This window comes from Mustela nivalis, assembly GCF_964662115.1.
Source record: "Mustela nivalis genome assembly, chromosome: 6".
NCBI lineage: Eukaryota > Metazoa > Chordata > Mammalia > Carnivora > Mustelidae > Mustela > Mustela nivalis.
Window position 1 is genome coordinate 16212649 of NC_139025.1, and position 17550 is coordinate 16230198.

The 17550-nt window shown below is 45.7% G+C and overlaps 1 long non-coding RNA gene across 2 annotated transcripts; it reads right to left on the bottom strand.

Moving 5' to 3' along the window:
• Nucleotides 1-828: 828 nt before the first annotated feature.
• LOC309866682 lies at nt 829-1584 on the bottom strand. Of its 2 annotated transcripts, none has more exons than XR_014312750.1 (3): nt 1303-1584; nt 1117-1187; nt 829-989 (listed from the first exon to the last, which is right to left on the bottom strand). It is a non-coding gene; the product is annotated as an uncharacterized lncRNA (long non-coding RNA). The 2 variants fall into 2 exon arrangements; XR_014312751.1 differs by having other exon boundaries at nt 829-1016; nt 1303-1426.
• Nucleotides 1585-17550: the final 15966 nt, after the last annotated feature.

The following is a 17550-nucleotide window of genomic DNA, read 5'->3' on the forward strand; positions in this document are numbered from 1 at the left end:
AAAATCTCTTCTTGCCTAAGGGAGAGCAGGTGACCCAATTCTAACTCCAGAGCCTGGAGAAGACTTTGCTGGCAGCTTCAGAGAGCCCAAGGATGAGCTCTTTCTCCGTCTCCTTCTACATGGCCTGGAGTGCAGGTATGATGCCAGGAACTGTTGCAGCCATTTTGGCACCATGAGAAGCCTGCCAAAGGATGAAGAAGGCAGTGCCATGGAGGACAGAGGGAACATCCTGAGAAACAGGGGCTCTGATGACATTGTTGAAGCATTGAGCCAAAATTACCCTGAAGCCCGTTCTTCTACCCCAAGGCTTTTAGCAGGTTTGGGCCACAGTGTGAGAGACGTAGGGGCTTAGCCTTTATCCTGGGGGCCAGAGGTATCTGTCAATAAAATAAAGAAAATCTGTAGAAGATTTTCTTTTTTTAAGATTTTATTTATTTATTTGACCGAGAGAGAGATCACAAGTAGGCGGAGAGGCAGGCAGAGAGATGGGGAAAGCAAGCTCTCCACCGAGCAGGGAGCCCAACGCGGGGCTCGATCCCAGGACCCTGAGATCAGGCAGAGGTTTAACCCTCTGAGCCACCCAGGCGCTCAAAGAAGATTTTCTTTTCTCTTTTTGTTTCTTTGCTTTTCTCTTTTCTTTCTCCCTTCCTTCCTCTTTCCCGCCCCCCTCCCCCCTCCCCCTCCCCCTTCTTTCCTTCCTTCTTCCCTCTCTTCCTCCCACTCTTTCTTTCTTATTCCCTTCCTCGTTCTTTCTCTGACATTGCATGCTTATTAAAGACTCACATGGGCAGCTATTACCCCAAAGAAAATTCTCTTAGTAAGGAATTCTTAAATGGTTCCTGAAAACTTTATTCCATAGAATTATTTATAAGAGGAAAGAAAATAGTGTTTTTGGTACCCTGTTTTGCTTCTTTAACACCTCCATTTGGTCATTCCTTTCAGGTGCTAATCTCCGTCTGCTTTGCAGTCTCTGTTTTCCTTTCTTCCACCTGCCAACCGCAGAGGCCTGTGTGTCCCTAGGACCATAACTGCACTTTGGTTTCTGGCCTTCCTACAGCTGCTTTGGCTGACTCTCTTCCCAGGGAAGGCTTTCAAGCAGGGCGGGAGCTGACTGACCCACATGCTAGGACATTGCCTTGGGGTGCCGGGTGCAGAGCCTGGACCAAGGTCAGAAATGAGGACCTGAGCTGAGAGAAGAGAAGAGGGTCAAGTTTGAGGGCCACTCCAGGGACAGAAGCCAGGCTGGCTGGAGCAGAGGCCGTGAGGACTGGGGTAGGCTTCAGGAAGCTGCAGACTTATCACCTGACTACAGGAAGGGAGACACTCTCCTTCTTCCTCCTGCCTCCGTCAGCGTCCCCCGGTGAAATCACCATCACCGCCAGACTCTTCATTCTCCTCTCTGGTAGGCTTCCTGGCCCCTGATTACAGTTCCTTAGGGGCACACCTGTCCTCTTCCCATCATGCCTCGTCATCGTCCCCCCTCCGGGATGGGGCACACAGTTGGCACTTGGTTCGTGCTGAGTTGGATTGAGTCGATAGCATACCGGTTCTTGCTGAGCCAGGTGTTAGCTGCGCCCTCCTCCTGCCCCAGGGCTGAGTCATCTCTTTCATAAGTCGCTTTCAAAAGCTGCAGCCACGGTACCCAGCTTCCTTGTTGTTGGCAAGTGTTGGCAGCCCGTATGCCAGAACGCCAGGGAGGCAGCCACTAGGAACGCGCTGGGCCGCAGAGAGCAAGCCAAGTAATCAGGCCTCGTATACATTTACAAGAGGAGTGTGTGTGCTCCCCGGGAGATCTGTAACAACACCCCCTTTCCAGGAAGCAGAAGCCAGGCTTCCTTCCTTTCTCTTTTCTCACCTGTCCTGTCTTGTGGCCAGAAGCACATTCATGGGATTTCCGTGTTTCTAAAATAAATCAATTTCACGACCATACTCTCTCAAGCTCTCCGTTTTGCTCCCTGGGAGCCTTAACCCCTTACCATCCCACCGGGCCTCCAACGCTGGGGTTCCACTTCACAAAATGTTAACACTTGAGCTCCTTTCTGGAGAGGGATCTCAGGTTTCCTGAGAACTGCCTCCCCCCGACCATCCCTCGCTGTCAATAATTTATCCCATAGAATGGTGACTGTCTTTGGGGATGGTCACGGGCGCTATGGCCTTTGAGGGAACAATACTAACCTTTTACAACTTTGTGGGGGCCCCCCTCCTTATCCCCTTTTTATGGACCTCCACACGGTTCTTGAGATGTGCCTTCTTCCTCCAACCCCCAAGTTTTCCTCCTTGTCTCTCCAAGATTCCAGCTCTTCCCCTGCCTGGTCTGCCTCGTTATGGAAACTCCTGGCCCTGCTAGCCCGCACTTCTGAGCAGGGCTCTGAAATTCAGCTCTCATCTGCCCCACTGTTATGTTGTTTTCCCTGTCGCTATGGCAGGGATTAAGACTCCAGCCAGGGAAGGGAGGCCGAGGGAAGAAAGTGAGCAGGAAAAGCAGGAGGCTGATGGGAGAGAGCCTGATTGGAGGGTGTCAGAGCAGGAGGAAGCAGAGAGAAATTGGCCGAGCATGTCAAGGGCGGAAGAGGGATTCCTGCTTTGTTCTATTTTGGTTTTGGTGTTTGAGTTTGGGTTTGTTTCCGGAGATGAGGAGACATACATTTAGTGCTGAATCCTGTCCCTGAATGCAGAGTCATAGTTAAAGAAATGATCTCCCTTTGTCCATAATCCAGCGGTAATCTCCGGTCTCCAGATGAAACTGGAAAAGCTCTCAAAATAACTTTTAGCTATTCTTAATTCATGTTAAGGACAGGCCTGCTGGGTCAGTATGACTGAGTGACTCAATACGACCCCAAGACCGGGGCTCTGACCTTCAAAGATTCCTGCCCTGGCCCCTTTGCCTCTCTGGGGTCAGGCATCCTCAGGACCAAGGGAGATGCCCAAGCAGAGCCAAGGCCCAGGTCCACTTACTTTATTTTATTTATTTATTTTTTTTTAAAAGAGAGAGTGTGCTTGCATGCACGAGCTGGCAGGGGGTATAGGACAGAGGGAGAGGGAAAGAGAGAATCCAAGCAGACCCTGCACTGAGTGTGGAGCCTGGCGAAGGGCTTGATCGCAGAACCCTGAGATCACGACCTGAGCTGAAATCAAGAGTCAGATGCTTAGAAGACTGAGCCACCCAGGTGGCCCAAGATATATTTTATTTATTTATTTATTTATTTAATTTATTTTTTATATTTATTTTATTTTTTAGCTTGACTAATATAGTTTAAAAATTTATATATATAGTATATGGGTCTTTATTTGAATTCTTGGCCTGATCCCACAAGCCTATGGGAAAATTGAAGATTTGCCCAGCATGGATACTTCTAGTTCCAGCTGTGCCTCCCAAAGTCTTTTTCTCCTTGTCCCATCTTCCTCTAGCAAATGACTGTGTTCAAAGACTTCAGTGCTATGTGACTCAGTTACTTGGCTTCCCGTAGCTCTAGTAAGGGTGGCAGTAATGGAGTAGTACCATTTTGTGTCTCTGTCTATTCTTTCTGGTTGTTTAGCTTTTGAACCCCTTTTCTGTGTTTGAGAAATATCTCTATCCTGTGGACATGTTTGCATGCATGTACACACACACATACACACACACACTTTTATGAGCCTTGGTAGGGAACAGAGCTCACATTCCAGTACAGAGGACAAAAATGCTAGGAACTTGCTATAGCAGATGCCACCAGTCACCTGTGATATCTATTCTCTTCTTTAGTAAGAGAATCCTCAATTTATAGCTGGAGACATGATTATCTGGATCAAAGACTACATTCTGCTAGATGTGGCCAAATGATTGAGTTTCAGTCATTGAAATGTAAGCAAAGTGTTTGATTTCCAGGAAGTGGTTGTAAAGGAAGGGGGTCATTCTTTCTCTTTCCTGATAGCTGAAATGTGGACTTGATGGCAGGTGCTCAAGCAGCCATATTGGTCCATAAGGAAGCATGCAGAGGCCCTCCAAGGAGCTTCAGCAGCAATCTTGCACTCTTAGCCTTCCAATTTTTTATACAGAGTGAAGTAAATTTCTATTTTGCTTAAACCACAACTATTTTGAGTTTTCCATTATGTGGCATGGAACCCACATGTTCACAAATAATGTATTTGTCTTCCCAGCCTCCCTGGCATCTAGGGCACAGCATGTGACCAGGCTCTACCTAAGAAAGGCTCTCCAGTCAAGGCAACCTCAGCAGGGAGCTTGATTTCCTAGAGCAGTGGTTGTACCCAGTGTCCAGGGCTAGCGGTATGGGTGAGGCACCCCACATGCTTGGTGAGGGCAGCATGTCGTCACTAGGCAGAATGGCCTATTCTTGGCTGCATGGCTTCAAACTGGGTCTTCCCGCAAATTATCCAATCTCCTGTTAATCAGTTCCCTTTCTGCTCACATCTGTCAGAGCTGGTCAGTAACCCACACCCTCAGCCCCTGTCAAAATATTTTCAGCAGTAAGAGTTCACGAAGAATGTTGGTTTTTGCCATCAAATGAGTCCAACAATGAGTCTGTAATCTGTTAACTCAGACTCGACATGAGGCATGAGTTTCATTTAAAAGTCAGAATTTTCCAACACACTTGTTTCTAAAGATGCTTCTGATGGGGGCAGAATTAAGTTCTTTTTGAATATTTGGTGTCTCTTGTCACAAGGATATGTGCCATCTGCTAGTTGAAGCCACAGTATTTTGGGAGGATACCAGCAACCGAAATTAAATATGAATTTAATTAAATTTAATCCAAAATTAAATTAGAAGCATATGCCAAGGGCAGTAGCACTTCACTTATCCAGAGGTGATTTATACAGCAACCTCAATTATTTGGAACAGGAAACAGAAAAGGAGCAAAAACCAATGAAATCCAAAACTGATGAAGAAACAAACAACCACCTTCAAAAGAAAACATAAAAGAACGCTGGCAGCCAAAATAAATGTCCCAGAACTCATCCCTCAGAGTTTATGCATTTACCCAGAGGCAAGCTGTTTAGACCCTCTTTTAGTTTTACTCTTGGTGTAGATACAACTCCAGAGAAGATTCGGGTGAAGGACTCCCCATTCCAGAGCGGATTTGAAAAAGTCCCTTGGGGGAGGCGGAGGCTGCCCGAGGTTGACATTCTGATAGGAACGAGATGTTTGCTAGTTTGTAGGAAAGGCAGAAACAAAGGCAGAAGCGGACAGCAGAGCCTCCCAGCCCGTTCATTCCGACAGGAGCCACCCCGTGTTATTGTCCATCCACGAGTGGGGCTGTGCGCGCTGTGGTCTGTGTCCCCCCAAATCCATATGCTAACTCCTAGTCCCCGAGGTGATGGTATTAGGAGGTGGGGTCTTTGGGGGTGATTAGGTCATGAGGGTGAAGCCCTCAAAAATGAGATGAGCACCCTTACCAAAGAGGCCCCAGAGAGATTCCTAGACCTGCCACCATGTGAGGCTATAATGAGTCTGCAGCACGGACGAGAACCCTCTCCTGACCATGCTGGCACCCTGACCTTGGACTTCCGGCCTCCAGAGTGGTGAGAACTAAGTTTCTGCTTTTATACATCCCCAGGCTGTAGTATTTTGTTATGGCAGCCCAAAGAGCCCCAGAGCACTATGGGGCCCGCAAAGGGGGCCAGTATCCAGTGTCACTGAAGATGTGGACATTGGGGGGTTCCCCCACTGCTGGTGGGAGAATAAGCACTTAGGAAACTGGCTTGGCAGCACCTTGTAAAACCCAGCATGTGCAGAATTCTTGACCCAGCCTTTCCTCTCCTGCATACAGATGGTCCCAACTTACAAGAGTTCAGCTTACGAAAGTTTGACTTAACGATGGTTTGAAAGCCATATGCATTCCGTAGAAATCGTACTTTGAAAAAAAAAAAAATCGTAGTTTGAATTTTGAACTGTGATTTTTTTTTTTTCTGGACTAGCCTGTGGCACGACACTCTCTCCTGACGTTGGGCAGAGGCAGCCAGCAGCAGCTCTATAGCAAGCCACGCAGTCTCAAGGATAAAAGACCGATACATTAACAATGGTTCAGTTTTTTTACTTTCGGTATACGATTCAAAAAATCAATATATTGAAGGCTAAGCTATGATGTTGGATAAGTTAGGTGTATTCAATGCATTTTTAATTTATGATATTTTCAACTTATGATGATGGGTTTGTCAGCACATAACTCCATTGTAAGTTGAGGAAGACCTGTGCATAGAAAGAACCCTTGCCCATGGTCATGGAATACATGAGTCTGAAAGTGCATGGCAGCACTGTCCAAAATAGTATTCAAAATCCCTCAGACACCCACCCAACAGTAGAATGCACAAATGCACTGTGGTATGGTCTGCAATGGAATATTATATATATACTCTCTCTATATATAATCTCTCTATATATCCTCTATATATAGAGAAAATCAACAAATTACAGCCACACCTAGCAACATGCATGAAACTAAAAAACACAACATTCAACAGAAAGAGCTACTCACAGCAAAATACACAAGTCAGGTTCAAGTTATGTGAAGTTCAAGAACCAGCAAAACAAATTCTACTGTTTGAGGCTACAGGGACATGTGGTAAAACAAAGAAAAGCAAGGACAGGATTAATGTCTGAATTAGTTCCCTCTGATATGGAAAGAGGGGGCTGAGTATAGTGTAGTATTATCGTGCTGTAGTGATATTCTTTTTCTTATCCGGGTGGTGGGTCTATGGGTAGCTACTTGGTTTATATTCTTTATACTGTATATACATGTTTTACTCATATATATGATCTATCCCACCAACAATTTTTTTTAAAAGAAGGAAGAAACAAAAGCAAGAGTCAGGTTTTGTCCAATTTTCTCCGTTGAAGACGGCGAGTTAGCATTTAAGAACGTTAGAAACATTTCCACCAGTAACACTTAAAAGGAAAAGAGTTTGGGAACCTGGAGGGCTAAGTTTCAGTGATCTGGAAAGTTCATTTATACATGATTGTGGCTCAGCTTCTTCTCTCCATACAATGGAGATTATAGGTAGTGACCTGGAGTCCCATCTGTTTTCCAGTGAATTTCTGAATTGTGCATTGGCTAAAAAAGAAAAGTGCGAGGAGTCTTAGTTGAGGCTCCTTGGAGATGGCACAGAGGACTTTCACCAACCAGCTCCAAGCCTGCATTTTGGCCTCCTTTCTTCCCTCTGGCAGCCTCCCCATGGGCATCACCTGGAAGCTGGTTCTAGAATCTCAGGCTCACCTTAAAGCTACTGGATGAGAATCTACTTCAAATGCAGACTGAAGTATGAAAGCAGTGCTCAAGCCTAGACCATGACCAGGGACCAGATACCCAGCTTTTTAGACTTTCAGGAAAACCCACCCTTCAAACAGGCCCAAGGTGGACACTCAGTACTGAAGTCCATGTCGCAATAAATAGTGCACAGAAAAATTTGAATGCACGCATTCATTCAATTAATATTAGCATGAAATTGCCATGCTATAGGTCAAAAATCATTGAATATTGTCAGATTGACATGGTCTGGCTTGGAATATTCATTGAGCTCCTATTATGGGCCAGGCACAATGGGAGTATTAGGGATACAACAGTGGGCCAAGCCAGCCTTGGTGGCTGCCTTCGTAGACCTCACAGTCTACCAAGAGAGACAGCCATTAATTTTTTAAAAATCCACACAAATAACATGAAATCACAATGGTGACAACTGCTACAAGGTAGAGGTCCCTGGTGCATGGATGGCCCAGGAGTTGACATGTTTCTGGCCAGGGGGAGGGGGGGTTGTGGCCAGAACTAAAATCTCATGGGTGAGGATGGCGTGGGAGTGTGGGGTTCCAGGCAGAGGGCACAGCAGTGTTAAGGCTTCCTGTCACTGATTCCAGGAAGACAGAGGCTCTGCCCTGAGTGCAGGACCCAGCTGGCCTGGTCTGGATCTCTTCTCTCCCAAAGGACTACCAGAGACGTAGCTGAGTTTATCCTCGGCAGCTCCCCATGCTTTCTGCTTTTCCTGCAGCCTCTGTGTTCATAGAGGCTACCGGGGCTTTCTCTCTCCCATGGGAAGGGATTGGCTGACCATGCTTTAATGACCCTGTAGCCAGATCTAGTCACTTCACATCTGTGGGCCCTGATTTTGATCTTTCTTGTTCAAATAAACATTGATGGTCTTGGGATACTTCTGTCATTCGTTCCCTGAATTCCCGTGATGAGCTCTCTTGCTGGTAGGACTTTGCATGTGCTGATCCCTCTGCCTGGAACGCCGTAAGACAACCTGTTCGTGTCTCTCCATTCTGAACAACCAGCTTACTCTTGGGCATTGGCAGCACTTGTGCAGGAAGTCCTCTTTATCCCTTACCCCCAGATCTTGTGCCCCTGCAACCCCCCACACATAAGTCAGCCCAAAGACGCATCACCCTTTAGCGCCAAATCTCATTTTCCTCATCAGTCCTCCCAGCTCTGGGCGCAATAAATGCTCAATACTTACTTGTTTAATACAAAACATGAAACACTGTGTTGAACCAGACACACAGCTGCAGCTTCACATTGGGGGTTGGTCCGCTTGGCTTACTCACCACCATTATTTCCCCCTGTGATGCTTGGAGCTGCAGTGGCCACGTTTCAACCAGGAGAGAAAGGCCAATAGAATCAAAGAGACAATAGTACAGACATTGCCGCACTGCAGAACCAGAACTGGCAGCTATTATGTCTGGGCTTCTCTTCATTTAAGGAAGGCGAATGCCTATTCAGTCCACTGTTACATAGATTTTTCGGTTATTTGCAGCTCATAATGTGCCTGAGAAGCTATGTCTCAGTAGCTGCCAGCACTGGTGTTGGAAGAAGGAGAGAATAGAAAGTCTACTGTTTGGCTTGTCAAAGAAGGAAATTAACATTTCTTGAGCATTTTTATGTCCTAAGTTTTTACCGTAGTCGCTACCTATATATGGCATTTAACATCACAGTCCGTCCAGGTAGAATTATTCTGCCATCTCCCAGATGAGGCAACAAAGGCTCGAGACTTGCGTGACTTGCCCCCAGCACGCAGCCAGTGTGGCAGAGCTGGTACGGGGGGTGGTCTGCTTTCCCTGCTCTGTCCCACCACTGCCTGAAGAGAAGGGGGGGTGGGCTCTTAGCAGAGTCCACCAGCTTTTCTTGGGGTGGGCATCCTGGGAGCTTGTCTTAAATCTAGATCTCTCCCCAGTTGACTAGGATCCCTCTAGCTCAGCATCCTTTGTGTCCAGCAGCTACGCTAGCTTCATAAAGGTCAACTGCGTGTAGTTAGATCAGCAGCGATGGCTTTGTGGGTTAGATGGTCACACATCACCACCATTAGCACTGGCCACTGTCACTGTCACTGCCAGACACACCCTGCAGTCTAACGGACCAGTTCTGGTCGGGGGTGGTGGTCACAAGTGAGGTCTGGGGGCAGGGAGGAGAGGGAGAGGAGAGGAGAATCGAAGTGTTTAATTGGCCCTGGGCCGCTATCCCCTGGGGCCTTGATGAGCCTAAGGTTAGCTCTCTACCTGATTCTTAGGGCCTTAAGGCTGGTCACTGATTCTGAGAGCACCTTCAGCCAGATCAAGTACAGTCTAGTAAGGCTTTGGAAGGGAGCCTGGAGGGCTCCAGAGACAGGCGGCAGCTGGACCACTTGGTCTCTCCTGACCTTGGGATCCAATTGCTGCAGCTGAGAGCCAGGTCCTTCTGAGGTGGGTCTGAGCATTCGGCATGTGCACTTGTGTGTTGGGGGGGAGGGGCTCCACCCTACCGGCTGACCTAGCCCTGTGGGTTGTTATGGCAACCTCTGCTTGAGCCAATCTCAGATGGTATGGTTGTTTCTGAAGGCAAGCTGATAACTTCCTAGCTGGAAGCGTTGATTTAGGCTGGACTGAGAGACCCTCTAGATAAAGGGACCACCGCATTTCTGGCTTTGACACCTTGGGCTTCCAGAACTCAACTGTAAGAACCAGTATTTGTACTTTTGGCTGGGTACGGAAGTCCCTTTGAGGACCAGCAGGAATAAAACTGTCCCTCCACATTCTGAGTTCGGGCCTGAAGGCAGGCAACAAAGGTCCCCTGATAGGAGGAGGAATGCTTCTGGAACTCCCTTTTGCTGGCTCCTCACCTCCCTGCTTATGTACTAGATCTGTGTTGACTGCTCTCTTTCCGTGCATATTTTCTGGGAAATAGGATGCAGGTTCTCCTGGTTCTCCTCATGAGGACTAAGCAATAGTTTATCCACATGCCAGCCATTGTGCTAAGCACTCACACACTTCATTTACCCTCACTGTAGCCGCAGAGCATACAGAGGGGAGATCAGGCTGCAGAGGAGGGCACTGACGCTCCTTGCTAGGGGAGGCTTGCCAGGGGTCATGGAGCCAGGTGGCGGTAGGGACCTGGAATCGAGCCCAGGTTGTCTGACTGTGGAGCCCTTGCTGGAACCGCTAGCACACTCTCTCAGTTTGAGTCCTGTGAGCAGCCTGGAGGGGGACTAGTCGTGTGTATATGGGGAGATGGATGAACAGAAGCCCAGGAAATACAAAGGCGACCCAGGTAAGTGGGGCCTTCCCTTTCGTTGCCATTCTGCATTGCATGCCCTGTGGAGAGAATGTGTAAGAGGCACCCCTCCCAGGATTTAATTATCTGGAATAAATATCAACTTGCTTCCTCAGAAGTTCAAATTTGGTTTAAAATAGCAACGCAGTGAATTCCAGTCTTTTTGGATTTGTAATGCTTCATTGCTTTTCCTTGTTTCTTTGTTTCTTTTTTCCTCTCTCTTTTTTTGATTTTGTAAATATCCCTTTGGTAAAAGGACATTTATCTATGATATAAAATTCAATAAAAAAAAGTTTGCTTTGGGTGCCTGAGTGGCCCAGTCGGTTAAGCATCTGACTCTTGACTTTGGCTCAGGTCACGATCTCAGAGTTGGGAGGTCAGCTCTGTGCTCAGTGTGGAATCTGCTTGAGATTTTCTCTCTCTCTCTCCCCCGTCCCTCCCCATGCTCATGTACTTATACTCTCTCTCTAAAATAAATAAATAAATATTTTTAAAAAAGGTTTGCTTTGAAATCTTCAAGGAAACCCCTTAAGATAATGGAGATGCCTAAAGCTGCTGTTACCTAAACTAAATGGAGCACATTACTAGACGTGTGCCCCCTGTGAACATACATCAAGTCGTACACTTACAGTCTGTGAACTTCTATGTTTGTATGTTAAACTCCAATTAAAAAAATGCACTTAAAGTGTAGAAAAATAAAAGAGTGAGAGCCCTCTCTGGACAGTATGTAAATTAGAATGAGGATCTGAGCATCTATGATCTCAGTTTTTTGGTGGTGCTGGTGATGGAATTCTGGGTCTCGTGTGCACCTCTCAGGGCCCCCTAAGGCTTGCCTTCAAGGCCCACCCTTGTGAAGACTTTTCTCATGGCAGCCGGCTGGGGCCCTGTGTACCTGCCCTGTAGCTTTCAGGGCCTCCAAACCAGAGTTTGCACAGAGTTGAGTGCAAAGACCTCTGTGTGTGTGTGCACATGCACACACATGTGCAAGACAGAGAGGCAGGCCAGCAATTCTGGAAGCAGTTAGATTGTTTTTATTTGCAGGGCAGCTCAAGCACATGCTAGCTATGTGACCCTCAGTGAGCTCCTTAACCTTCCTGAAACAGTTTCCTCATTTGCAAAGTGAGGATGGTAATTGGGCCCACATGAGACAATTGTAGAAAGAAGGATAACGTAGTATAATTCACATAAAAGGCTTAGCTCAGGATCTGGTACATAGTCAACACTAATCAAGAATAACGTATGGAATCAGCATCTCTGGGAGGGAGACTCAGTCATCCTGTTGTTAACAAACTCTGTAGGTTGTTAACCTACAACCTACAGGTTGTGAGGCTGACACATAGCCAAGTTTAGGATTACACTCTGACCTGGCCTCTGTCCCCACCATGGCTTGTGGAAGATCTAGAATGCTAATCCTCTTCTCTCCCTCTCTCCCAGATTAGAGCAGAGGTCTTCCTTTTGGAAAGGGTGCATGGATACCAAAGGAAAGTCATTTCTTCCTTCCTCCTATAAACATCCACTAAATGTGTGCCAAGCACCGTGTGGGGGAAGGATGCAAAGATGGTCAGGTGTGACTCCTGCCCTTCAGGGGGCTAAGTGATCACAAAGGAAACTGCCTGACAGCAGGCAGTGTGGTGAAAAACACTGAGCCCCTGGGTTCTGCTTCTGGTTTTGCTCCATTTGAGTGTCTCTGGGCTGTCATGTTTACATCTAGAAAAGGAAGGGGATGGACTGGATGATTTTTGAAGTCCTTCAATCCCTGAAATTCTATGAATCCTTAAGTGAGTCCCTAAAAATGCTGTATTGTGAAACTCAACACAAAGGAAATATCAACCCAATTAAAAATGGGCGAAAGACATGAATAGGCACCTCACCAAGGAAGATACACAGATAGTAAATAAGCATATGAAAAGATGTTCCACATCACAGATGAGTACGGACTGCAGATTAAAAAAAACAATAAGATACCACTACACACCTATTAGGTCAAAATCCAAAACATCGACGGCACCAAATACAGGTGTCATGCAGGACACGGAGCAAAAGGAACACTCACTTGAAGCTGCTGGGAATGCAAAAATGGTACCTCTACTTTGGAAGACAGTTTGGCTGTTTCTTACAAAAGGAAACATAGTCTTACCACACAACCCAGCAACTGTAGTCCTTGGCCTTTGCCCAAGTGGGTTGGAAACTGATGTCCACACAAAAACCTGCATGAGAAATGTTTATATCAGTTTTTGTTCCAAAACTTGGAAGCAACCAAGATGTCCTTCCATAGGTGAATAGATAAGTTGTGGTATATCCAGACAACGGAATATTATTCAGTGTTAAAAAGAAGTGAGCTAACAAACCATGACATTGGAGGAAATTTAAATGAATTTTGCTAAGTGAAAGAAACCAATCTGAGAAGGCTATATACTATATGATTCCAACTATATGATATTCTGAAAAGGCAAAATTAAGGCAATAAAAGAATCTTTGGTTGCCAGGAGTGAGCAGAGAAGAAGAATGAATAAGTGGAACACTGCGAATTTTGAGGGCAGCGAAACTACTCCAGATGATACTATTGGTGGATATATGTCATACATTGGTCCGAATTCAAAGAATATACAACGCCAAGAGTAAACCTTAATGTAAACTATGGACTTTGGATAATAATGATGTGTCGCTATAGGTTCATCAATATAATACATGTTCCTTTCTGGTCAGGGTAGGGGCAGAGAGTGTAGCTGACCTTGAACAACCCATGTTGAAACTACATGGATCCACTTGTACATGGGGTTTTTTCTTCTTTTCTCTTCTCTTATCTTCCTTCCTCTCTCTCTCTTTCTTTCTCTCTTTCAAGATTTTATTCAATTATTTGACAGAGAGAGAGTTCAAGCAGAGGGAGTGGCAGGAAGTGGGAGAAGCAGGCTCCCACTGAGCAGATAGCTTGATGCGGGGCTCGATCCCAAGACCCTGGGATCATGACCCAAGCCGAATGCAGATGCCCAACTGACTGAGCCATGCAGGAGTCCCTATACGTAGATTTTTTTCCCCAATAAATACGGTACTGTCAATATATTTTCTCTTCCTTATGACTTTCTTTTTTTTTTCTTATGACTTTTTAATAACATTTTCTTTTCCCTAACTTTTATTGTAAGAATACTGTGTATAATACATATAACATATGAAATAGGTATTAACTGACTGTTTATGTTATCGATAAGCCTTCCAGTCAATAGTAGGATATTAGTAGTTAAGTTTTTGGAGAGTCCAAAGTTATACACAGATTTTCAACTGCACAAGGTTTCAGTGCCTCTGACCCCCAAATCGTTAGGGGTCAACTATAAGTGGGAAATCTTTGTACCTTTTTCTCAATTTTTCTGTGAAGCTAAAACTTTTCTAACAAATAAAGTCTATAAAAAATCAAAACTGGGGCACCTGAGTGGCTCAGTGGGTTAAGCTTCTGTCTTCGGCCCAAGTCATGATCTCAGGGTCATAGGATCAAGCCCCACATTGGGCTCTCTGCTCAGCAGGGAGTCTGCTCCCACCCCCACCCCCCCGCCTGCCTCTCTGCCTACTTGTGATCTCTTTCTCTGTGTCAAACAAACAAACAAACAAACAAATAAATAAATAAATTCCTCAAAAAAAAAAAATCTAAACCAAAACCAAATAAAATGCCAAATAGTGCATGGTTGGGAGCACAGGCTTTGGAGTTCAACTGTTTGAGTTTGAGGCCTGGCTCTGTCTAACTAGCTGTGACCAACAACAAATTAGCTAAACATTCTGTGCGTAGGTTTCCTCATCCATGAGATGGGGATAAGAATAGTGCCTGCTTCATGGGTTTTTGCATGTATTAAATGAATTAATAAATCTAAAGCATTTAGCCCAGTGTTTGGCACTTGGTAAGAGCCCCGTCAATATTAGCCACTGTTTACAAAGTGAACCTTTGAAAGAGTCGATTCCAAACAATTGGCTGTAGCTACCTTTTGACCATAGCAAACCCTTGCGCTTAGGATAAACAATCAGTTGCCTGACAGGATAGCTTCTCTCTGCTGTATGTTGGGGTAGAAGATCTTTTTCAGAACCAGAGCGCCCAAGCCCACATGTGTTCTGAGGCCCAGAGAAAATGCCTCTTAATGGGACCATGCCAATGAGCCAGGCAGAAAAAGCAGTCATATATCTATGTCTCATTTGCCTGAGTGACCAGGCAGGTCCCCCAGTTCCCATTCTTTCCTTCACCAGCCAAGCATTGTTATGTTTCTGATGTCACTCTGGGGAAGAAATCTCTGTGCTTGATTAAACTGAGGTTGGTGTTGAAACTTAAGGTGATCTTACTATCTTTTGACCATAGCAACCAGCCTTGAGCACCATGGGCTGTGAGAGATGAGTTCATCAACCAGTGATGAACTTGGATGTTATGTTGCATACTTAAAGTGCACTTCATATTTATTGGACATTCTCCCAAATCCTTCTAATGGGATTATTGTGTTTGCAATTTATGCACATACACATCAATACAAGTAGTTTGATTTAGGATTTTTGTTTTATTATTATTATTATTCTTATTTGGTGGGCAAAGCAAGTTTATTGAGTGATAATACAAAACTCCCAAAGAGGGAGGGAACCTGAGAGAGTTGCCTTGGGATTTTTTTTTTTTAAAGGTTTTAGTTATTTGACAGAGAGATAGAGAGCACAAGTAGGTAAAGCAGCAGACAGAGAGAGAGGGAGAAGCAGGTTCTCTGCTGAGCAGGGATCCCAATGTGGGGTTTGATCCCTGGACCCTGGGATCATGACCTGAGATGAAGGCAGATGCTTAACCAACTGAGCCACCCAAGTACCCTAGGATTTTTTCTTTTTATTTATTTATTTATTCTTTATTTATCCATTTATTTATTTATTCTTTATGTATCTATTTGTTCTTTATTCTTTTTAGTCCCTGAGAATCTTAAATAATATCTATTGCTTATAGATAAAGAATGAACCAGTTATTAACGTAATTAAGAACTGTAGGCACTATAGTTGACCTTGGTCCAAAAGGGTCAAGTGTGGTCACAGCCTGTAAAGTGAGTGAGTGCCCCCAATAGGCAACTACACGTTCCCCTCCTGAGAAGATTTATTCATGTCACCCACTTTCACTAATCATGATCTCTGTGGTAGAGGACATCCTACAGTGCTGGATGTGAAAGTCTCCCGAGCTCACATGCACACTAAGCTACCCAATTTGAACTTCACAGCAGCCTTGTTAGACGGATCTGAGGTTCTCAAAGGCTGAGCCCTACTCAAGCTTTGTCAGTTGCTAAATGACTTAATTTGGACCCAGCTCTTTTGCTTCAAAGCCATATTCAATCTTTTAAGTTTTTTCTTTTTTAAAATATGTTATTTATTTATTTGACAGAGAGAGAGAGAATAAGAGAGCACAAGCAGGGGGAGCAGCAGAGGGAGAGAGAGAAGCAGGCTCCCTGCTGAGCAGGGAGCCCAATGAGGGGCTCCATTGGCAGGACCCTGGGATGCTAACCCATGCTAAACCAACTGAGCTAACCAGGTGCCCCTCGATCCTTTAAGTTTTAACATTTTCTCCCTTTGCTTGATGATGTGAACTGGTTGCAGGAGTAGGCATCACAGGCTGTACTTCCAAGAGCTCCCTTCCCTCTCCCCTGGCAGCAGCAGAGTCCCAATTTCTTTTGTTCAGGGGTCTATGCCTCCTCCCAATGATTAAGCCAATCACCGTCATCCTAGCACCCTGGCCAGACACTTGTCTAGAGGTGGGCATGTGACTCAGTTCGGTCAGTGTGATGTGAGAGGAGGTCTAAGAGGGAAAAGAAACCGTCTTCTTTCTCTGATGGGCAGAACTCTCTATTTCCATTGGACTGGCTTTATTTTGATTCCTACTTTCTGTGGTTCTCTTTTGCAGAGCACCTGGCTGACTTCCTCTGAGTCCGGGCCCGTGGGCCTTGGCTCATTTCTGGATGACTCCAAGGCTGGGTCTACGGTTTGGTGGCACTTGGCAGCAGCTGCACCCAGGGCTAGAGGCAGGGAGCCGCAGGGTGCAGCTGTCCGGGCTCGACATACCTGAGTGGCTGGCCCAAGGGGAGCCTTGTGGACTCAGGACCCCCGGTTGCTCTCAGACAAGCCTCTCAGGGCATAAAACCTGAAAGGGAGCCCCCGACCAAACAAGCAGTTCATTCTGATGCTTCAGTAGCAGCAGGAGGCGGGGTGACAGGCAATGGCGCCTTCTAGAAGTGAGCACTCTCTGTGAGACCATGATTACTAAGCACTGGCTTGGAAAAACCCTTTCTTTGAGCGGCCCTGTCCCAAATAAGAAACCTCCAATAATCAGAAACTAACTTTTTATACATGGACAGCAACTACTTCATTCGTAGTACCCAGGCCAGCTTCCCAAATGGATTTAATGATCTTCATGGGAGGGTAACATTAACAGCACAGAATGATTGCCTAGAATTTCTATTTTCAGAGCAAGTCTTCTATTGGTTCACTTTATTCTTTTGTCAACCTTATAAAGAAGGTAAGGAAGGAGTTACCAACAACTCATGCGACAGTGGGAAATGCCCTTATGAGTACATACCCAACCATCCCCAGACTGTGGGTTAGATGCGTTACAGACGGCCTCATTAGTCCTCATGGTGACCCAACTTAGTGGGAATTCCTACCTTCACTTTACCTAAGATTATAACAAACCTCAGAGCAGAGATTAAGTCTTGGGGCTGGGATTTGAATCTAGCCTCTGCTGCCCATGTCACACGACATGTCTGGGTCTCAATTTCCTTAGATGGGAAATAAGGGGTTTATACAATGGACTCTCTAAGGTCAATTTCACGCCAAACTCCATGATTCTATGAACGTTTTCCTCTGCCTTAAAAAAATGGAATTAAAGTATAGAAATGATCTTTGCCCAGCCCGAAATAAGAACCTAGAGGGATAAGAGAGCCCTCCTCAAAACGAGCTCTCTGGGTTCCCTTCTCCTTGTTCGAACAATGAACAGTTGGAGGCATTCCTGGTACTAGGACATTGAGATCAACGTGCTGCCCATGTAGCTGGCTTCGGT